Source organism: Quercus robur, chromosome 2, assembly GCF_932294415.1.
Source record: "Quercus robur chromosome 2, dhQueRobu3.1, whole genome shotgun sequence".
NCBI classification, from domain to species: Eukaryota; Viridiplantae; Streptophyta; class Magnoliopsida; order Fagales; family Fagaceae; genus Quercus; species Quercus robur.
In genome coordinates, this window is record NC_065535.1 from 47574365 (window position 1) to 47582555 (window position 8191).

At 34.6% G+C, this 8191-nt stretch overlaps 1 long non-coding RNA gene across 1 annotated transcript; it reads right to left on the reverse strand.

Annotated features, from left to right (window-relative positions):
• Positions 1 to 4796: 4796 nt before the first annotated feature.
• LOC126713805 (uncharacterized) lies at positions 4797 to 7096 on the reverse strand. Its single transcript, XR_007651437.1, has 4 exons — positions 6300 to 7096; positions 6153 to 6212; positions 5649 to 5673; positions 4797 to 5548 (listed from the first exon to the last, which is right to left on the reverse strand). It is a non-coding gene; the product is annotated as an uncharacterized LOC126713805 (long non-coding RNA).
• Between the last annotated feature and the right edge of the window lie 1095 nt (positions 7097 to 8191).

The window sequence follows — 8191 nt, forward strand, 5'->3', positions numbered from 1 at the left end:
TCGTTCAAAGAATAAAGAAACAGATGAGGAAAACTAATAGTAGCACCAGAAACAAAAGCGTACAAAAACACACATTGCTCAATAGGGATGGTGTGGAGATGAGAAATAGGCCACAAAGAATGACACGCTATCCTAAAGAAAAGATAGGTAGTCTCAGTAAGCTTAGCAGATATGACTCGAGGATCAGAACCCCACTGGACAGAAGACCCAGTGATGTATGACATAACGTCATCAAGGGGTGGAGACTCCTCATAAGGATAGACGGGCTGCCTAACTACTGGAACACCAAGAGCCTCAGCCATTACCCTAGGTGTAATGGTGAACTTTACACCTCGTATCCAACTCCTAACCAAGGTGGTGTTGGTATCATAGATGTGGCAAGAAAGGTTCGAGTAGAACTCTCTAATCAGGGCAGTTGGGGGTGGATGATCTATCTCCAACAAAAGCAACCAACCCCTACTCTCAAAATTTGATCTAATGACAGGGTCTAACTCATCTAATACAATGTTCCGCTTAGCCCAAATCTTTTTCTTACTGTTCAGCTTCTCATATAACTCTCTGCTTTTGTCACTCTGAAACAACTCACTTCTAGAGGGAGACTTAGAAGAAGTGGAGGGTGTCCTATGGGCTCTAGTCTTCCTAGGCATGATGCTAAGGTAAGGACAAAGACACAAAAATAGAACCAAAGAGAACAGAAAGCAAAGAAAAAAAAAAAAAAAAACACAAGAGCAGACTGAAAGTTAGCACAAAAAATAAAAATAAAAATCTATATGATGCATGAACAGATAAATGGTATGATGCATGCTCTAATACAGTGATAATAAGTTCAATTCAAGTTTAGAAACACAAAATTGGCTTGAGCATAGAGTTTATAACAAAAACCCCAAAATTTGAAAAACCACTTGTTCAAAAACCAACAAATTGATCAATTGATCATTACATAAGATAAGTAACACATTATAATGATCAGTTGAGTCAATCCAACAAGCTAATTTCATCAATTTAAACCAAATTGAAAAAAAACCCCAATTCGGGTAGTTTTGAGCCCTAGAAATTTCAATTTCTCACAAATCATCAAATTGATCAAATTAATTCACCAAGAACAGTTTTATATTGTCCCACAACAAAAACTCATTGATCAATTGTGAAAGAAAAGGCTTAATTCATCAAAAACCCCAAAAATTTCATAGGTTCGAAATTTCCCAAATAATGCATGATTTTATGTAGGAAACATGAAAATAAATGCAAAAGGAAGGGTATAAATGTCTTACCAGCCTTGGGAGAGGAAAACCTTGCAAAAAGAATGGAGGAAAACGACAAAAAATTGATAGTAAGCCTTGTCTGATTCGGAGAGAGAGAGAGAAAAGTTTGAAAAACTTTTGAAAAGTGAGTTTGAACAAGTCAAACTCAGTTTTTAAAAAAAACATGATTCACGATTTTCGATTGATCAAAATTTTAGGTTTGATTGATCGAAACAGATAGAGGCTCACTTAAAATTTTTAATCGCAATTTCGATTGATTGAAAAAAAGCCTCGATCGATCGAAATTCTGGAAAAAACACATTTTTGAAAACACAACAAATTTTGTGCAGAAACTTCTCAAAGCATTGAATTTTATGAATAAAATGCATGAGTATGAGATGAAATTCTTTTAAAAAACACAAGTTTTAAACCTAGTTTTCCCAAAATTAAGATCTTCAACCATTTTCCCTTTAAATTCTCAAGCATCAAATATGTTTTGCATAAGACTCAAGGTATGTTCAAACTTGGTTGTTCAAACCAAAAACACACACAATTTCATGTACAATGTTTAGCAAATATTAACTTGTGTAGTGTGTGCAACTAACAAAAACTTGAGATACATGTGAGATGATATGTGAATAGCAATCAACCACAAGGTCTACAAAATTCATCACATAGGATTTGAAAGAGACTATTACCTAAAAAGTTACATCATATAACTCCCACATCTCTTAGATCATAAGCTTGCAATTATGTAAGTTTCTTGATTTTGCCTCATATTGTACATACAAATTTTAATTGTTCAGAAACTTATTAAAATAGTCGGGATAATGTACACACCAATTTTATTTATTTGATTTAGCTTTAAGTCCAATAATGTACACACCAATTTTAACATTTAAACCGAGGTTACACCTTATGTTCTTTTTGTGCATGTGCTACACTTTCTTGAGTACAAAATCTTACGATATGCACTAAGGTGTTCATGATTGGCTAGTGAACAATGGTGAGATGGTTATTTATGCATTTCTTGAAAGGTTCAAGTCCGACAGTCAAATACATGTGACTTCAAGATCAAGACAAAGTGATCAAAACCATAAACATCTTTCCCACACAACATGCACTACAAAACTTCAACTAGTAAAGTGCAATAAGTAAGCTTATCAAAGCTAAACAAGGTACAAAAGATATGTTATGTGAAAATAAATTGACTAACCTTGTTTTCAAAACCAAGAAAATAGTGCAAAACACAGTTTGCTTCCTTTTTCTTCCTTTTTTTTTAAAATTTTTTTTATTTTTATTTGGAAGAAAAGAAATAAACAAAAACAACCTAGAATGAAATGCATGAATATTATACAATGCAAATCCTAGAAACAAAGAAAACAAAAAACCAAAGAACAATGGTCATAAGGAATATAGCAATGAAGCACAAGGACCATGTCAGAAGAACTCAATTAGATTGAGCCTTTTGCATTCAGAACTTTTTAGATGCACCACGAGCATTGGAGTTTTTATTCACATGGGAATGATTTCCAACTCCAGGATTGGAATAAAGGTTTAGAGCCCTTACCAATTCACCAATGAGCACCATAGGATCTTGTGCTTGAGGCACAGGTACTTTTGGTTTGTTTGCTCTCTTAGCAGCTTGCAGCTTGTAACAGTTTGGACAAATGTGTCCAGACTTTCCACAAAAATGACAAACCCATGCAGGCTTATCATGTGACTTGTCCTTAGAAAGGGTAAACTTCTTCGATTTAGACTCTTTCAGTTCAACCCTAATCTTCTTAGGAGGTGTAACTTCTACAGATTTAGCCTCATTCACAGAGGGTTTGACAACTTCACTCACAGGGGGTTTAACATCCTCATTCACAAAGGGTTTGGAAGAAGATGAAGGAACAAAGTTTGTGAATGAAGTGCAGACACAAAGATGCTATCTACAAAACCTAAACCAGTTTTGTCAGAGGGAGACTTTTGAACACTTAGCATGTGATCAAGTTTGGAGCTTGCAGACCTATCAGTTTATTTTCTAGCAACAGATAATTCAAGTTCCAAATTCTTAACTTTATCAAGTAAAAGCATGTTCTCAGTCTTCACATTATTCAAAAAGTCATTAGCATCAAACAGTTTAACAAGCAAAATTTTCTTTTCAAGCTCAAGAGAAGTAATTTTCTTTAAGCCCAAATCAACATTCATAGCATTCTTTGCAACAACTTTGCAAAGTTTATTGTAGGCTTCTTGAAGATTTGCATCCTTAGAGAGTTCTCTATCAGAAGGGTTCTCTTCAGCAGATACACTTTTATTGACTACAGCAGTAGCAGTGAAAACAATGAAGTTTCCATCATTGTCACAACCAGACTCATCATTAGAAATTTCATCATCACTAAGGGTTACAGCCATAGCCTTACCTTTAGACTTCAAGTAAGTAGGACATTCAGATTTCATGTGACCATACCCTTGACATCCAAAACACTGAGGACCCATAGAATTATTTAAAAATTGACCTACTTTTTTTCTAGGTTTATCAGTGTTGTTAACCTTAGTGAGATCATTCTTCCTAAAGTTTCTAGGTTCAGCAGTGTTCTTATCTTTTGCCCTTCTGTTGTTGTTTCTAAGGAAATTCCTAAAGTTATTGGCAAGGTAAGCAATCTCTGTAGTAGAGAGCTCATCATCAAATCCACTAACATCAACATCATCAACTGACTTAAGAGCCATTGATTTGGATTTGCTAGTCTTAGTTAGGTCCAACTCATAGGATTGAAGAGATCCTACAAGTTCATCAACAGGGATGGAGTCCACATCCTTGCTCTCAGTGATGGTAGTCACTTTGGGTCTAAAATTTTCAGTAAAAGATCTAAGAATCTTCCTAACAATTTTAGGTTGATCATAGATTTCACCCAAGTTGTAAGCAGAATTAACAATATCATTGAGTTTAGCATAGAATTCATCAAATGATTCATCATCAGACATCCTAATGCTTTCAAATTTAGAAGTTAATTGTTGTAACTTATTAATTTTAACAGCCTTTGTGCCTTCATGCACAGTTTGGAGGATATTCCAAGCAGTGTGAGTAACCTCAACATTAGAGATTCTCTTAAATTCCTCCATAGAAACAACGTTAAAGATAGCATTCATAGCTTTGCTATTGAACGCAGCTGCTTCTTTTTGAGAAGTTTGCCACTCACTAATAGGAGTAGTGGGCTTCTCCCATCCGTATTCAACGGAGTTCCAGACTCTCTCATTAATTGATTTTAGGAATGCTTTTATCCTTACTTTTCAATAAAAATAATTATTCTGATTAAAGTGAAGAGGAATAACAAGAGAATGTCTGTGTTCCATGACAACAGGGGTCAAGGATCAGCTCAGAGATCAAAAAATCAACAATAAGAGAGCTATCTGCTCTGATACCACTTGTTTGTTTTTAGACCCCTTAAAACACAACTGAATTAATCTAGTAAATTAGCCAAGTGATTACTTAGTCCAAGTTTCAGATTTAGGTTAACACAATCATATAATCATATCATGCAAAGCAGCGGAAATATAAATGACACAGTGATATGATGACCCAGGAAACCACACCGGTAAAAATCTAGGGAGGATTTAATCTAGCAATCCTCAAGGTAAACTTGAATCCACTATGAAAGAATCGAAGTTTTACAATAGCGACTTAGATCACTAACATCCTATTGCTATCCACTAGTAGAAACTTACTGACACGATCACGTGCAAGGTTCGAGATCACGGACTCCTTCTTTCTTGGATTCTCCAACAAGTACAAGTACACCCGCTTGTGTTTCTTTAAACTCTTTAGTGCAGCAACTGAATGATCATCAAGCTCTCAATCAAATCTCCTTCTTGATAATTCTAAGCATGTGTGAAGGCAACCACCTCTAGATCTCACAAGAGATTCACACACACAACAAATAGATCAACCTTAAAAGACGTGGCTAGGGTTTGCCTTTTATACTTAGGGCAAAACATAAAACCTTACACGTTTTAATAGGCTCGGGCTGAGTTGGAAAAATTCTGCAGAAAAAACATTCTGCCCGAGATTCAATCGATCGAGTCTAAGCTTCGATCGATCGAGCCAGGCCGAAATGCATACTTAATTCTACAACAGCTCGATTCCAACTTTACATAAAAGACACAACTTTGAGCAAGTCTAAACAAAACTAAACAACCTGTTTTGATCATGGTTTGTCAACAATACACATTAGAGTTCTAATACATTAGTTCCTAAGTACTTAGAACCTAACAAGAATTACTCCTAAGGTTGTAGTAGGATGCTCCTGCACCAGCTATTGAAGAACCTGTGCAAAAGAGAAAGAAAGCACATTAACTCTCAAGCCCAAGAAGCCAATTGCATTGGGGAATTGGAAAAGATTGCATTCTAAACAACCTTAAACAAACCTGGGGTAGACATCACAATCTCCAGCTACATATCAAGAATGAGAAACAAATCAGAAACCATCGTTCATATAATCATGGACTACTGCAACTAATTGTAGAATAAGAACAAATTACCATTGTATTTCTTTATAAAATGATTAACATAAACCGAACATTTTCCCAATCAACAATGCAAAAATTTCCCAACATTCTTAATTACAAGAGACCTTAAGTAACGGCACGAATCTAACTAACCAAAATCCATAGATTAAGGGATAAGCAATGTGGGAGCAATTAAGTTCTTCTAGACTGTCCAAAAGAATGCAACTGAATCAACTTTTAAGATTATAAAAGTTGTTAGTTAGTTAATATTTATTTATATAATAAAAGTTGGGTCTTAGAAGTCATGACTACGCATGTGATTCATTAATTATTAAGACAGTTTACTTGACATGAAACTCCAGTTCAATTTATGAAAAGATGAAAGAAAAATTTGTAAGAAAAAAAAAAAAAAAAGAAACTCACAACTGAGATGCCACCACTAAGTGTAGCACGTGCAACTTTTAGTGCCAGCTTTGCGTTATCCTAAAGGAGAAAAAAGATACAGTAACTAAGCCATTAATAAGAGTATAAGACAACAGTCCCTAAATATAATATTAGAGAGAGAGAGACCTGTTGGCACGAAGGCAAGCTATGACACTAGAACTGTGAATGTGTGTCAAGGTTTTGTGAACAGAGAGCTGAGTAGAAGAATAGCAACAAACACTCAGCCGAGGTGGTGGTGATGGCGGTGGTGGTGGCGTTGAGCTTTGAAGCCAAGTGTAGCTGCACATGCTGCTGAGGGTGAGGCTTGTTATTGCCATATCCATTCACCTTTGCAAATGCAATAAGATATAAAAGAGAACTGTACATATGTTGTCTTCTTGCTACTTGTGTTTGGCTCTAACGGATAGTTTTTATCTATCAGAGTAGCCAAACATGAATTTGCAAAATAATACTATCTCTTTTCTTTGATATAAAACTTCTTTCATTTATAATTAATGCTATGGATATAAATTTTTTTAATGAAAAATTTCACAATTATGAAGTGATCTTGTGAGTGGTAAAGAAAAATCAATGGATTCATGAGTGTCAGTTGTGTTCATCACTTATATCAATCACTTCAACAATTATGAAATTTGTTGTGAAACAAGCTATGTCCATTGCATTATTTGATATAGTGCTTTGGTCAACATACCTCAGTACTTTGCTTACTTTTACAAAGCACTCCCCTTTTACGTGGGGTAGTAAATACTAAATAGTACCTATTACTTGGTTTTGGAAACAAAGTTAGGCCAAAGTAATCTCAATTTAGCCATAAGGGGAACATGTTAGGTTTGATGCTGAATTGGTTGGTCTTCAATGACAAATTGTAGAAAAATGTGAGTGTAACTCAGCTGCAAACTCACATATTAGCAAGTTATGAAATTGGGTGTGCGATTGGGTGTGTCTTTAAAATTATTTATAAATATATATATATATATATATATATATATACCTGCTGGGCAACCACACTAGTTAAAGCACACAAAAGTCCCTAATGTTTTTTGTTGAATTTGCTCCATGCCCAAGGAAAATTCAAAATCAACAAAAAAGCTATGTGCATAACAAAAAAACATTAGGGTGGGCAAACAGTTTTTGTTGAGTGCCATTTACGAACTAATAATAACCAAATGAAATACAGTTTTGACAGCTATGTGCATAACAGTTACTGGGCAAAAAAGCAAAATTCTACATGTATTAGCAATTAGCATCCTCATCAGAATAACTGCTTCTGCAATAAAATGAGACGCATAATAAAACATAAACATATACCTTAAAGCTATAACCTTGATCAATCAAAAACTGCTACCTTTTGGTAGACTAGTACATCTCCTGCATTCAGACCCAATAATTTGGATATCAAAAATCTTAACTAAATATTAAAAGGTTCATACTTCCAAATTAAAAGAAAAAAAAAAAATCTATAATAAAATGATTTGACAAATTACCACTAGTCCCAAAAGCTTAAGCTAATAGGAAAAAATGAATTTAATCACTCAAACATTATTTTTAAAACTCCACCACCTAGACTCCCCCCTTAATAAGTGAAAATTTTAAATTGGAGGAAGAGTGGAGACAAGGCTCTAACTCAAGATACCTACTCTAGGAAGTGGTGATTTAATCACTTAATCATTATTCTCACACAGTTCAATAACTAATCAAATCAAGAAAAGAGAACAGATGCATACCTGTGTATCTATTGACACAAGGGAATAGAAAAATGCATTGTACTCCTCTTTACCTCCCCCCATCCTATCTTGAAGTTGACCCTGTACATCCAAATGGACAGAATCTTAAATCTGATGGTTGGCATAATCCATTAAAATGAAACTCTGACAACAATGTCCAATGCTTTTTTATTCCAAAATAATCGCAAACAATCTTCCATAATGATGCCAATCTATTAAAGTTGCTAATTATTTCTGATGAGCCTTAATTAGTCTATTAAGATCCATAGGTAACACCAAAATTTTGGTACTAAG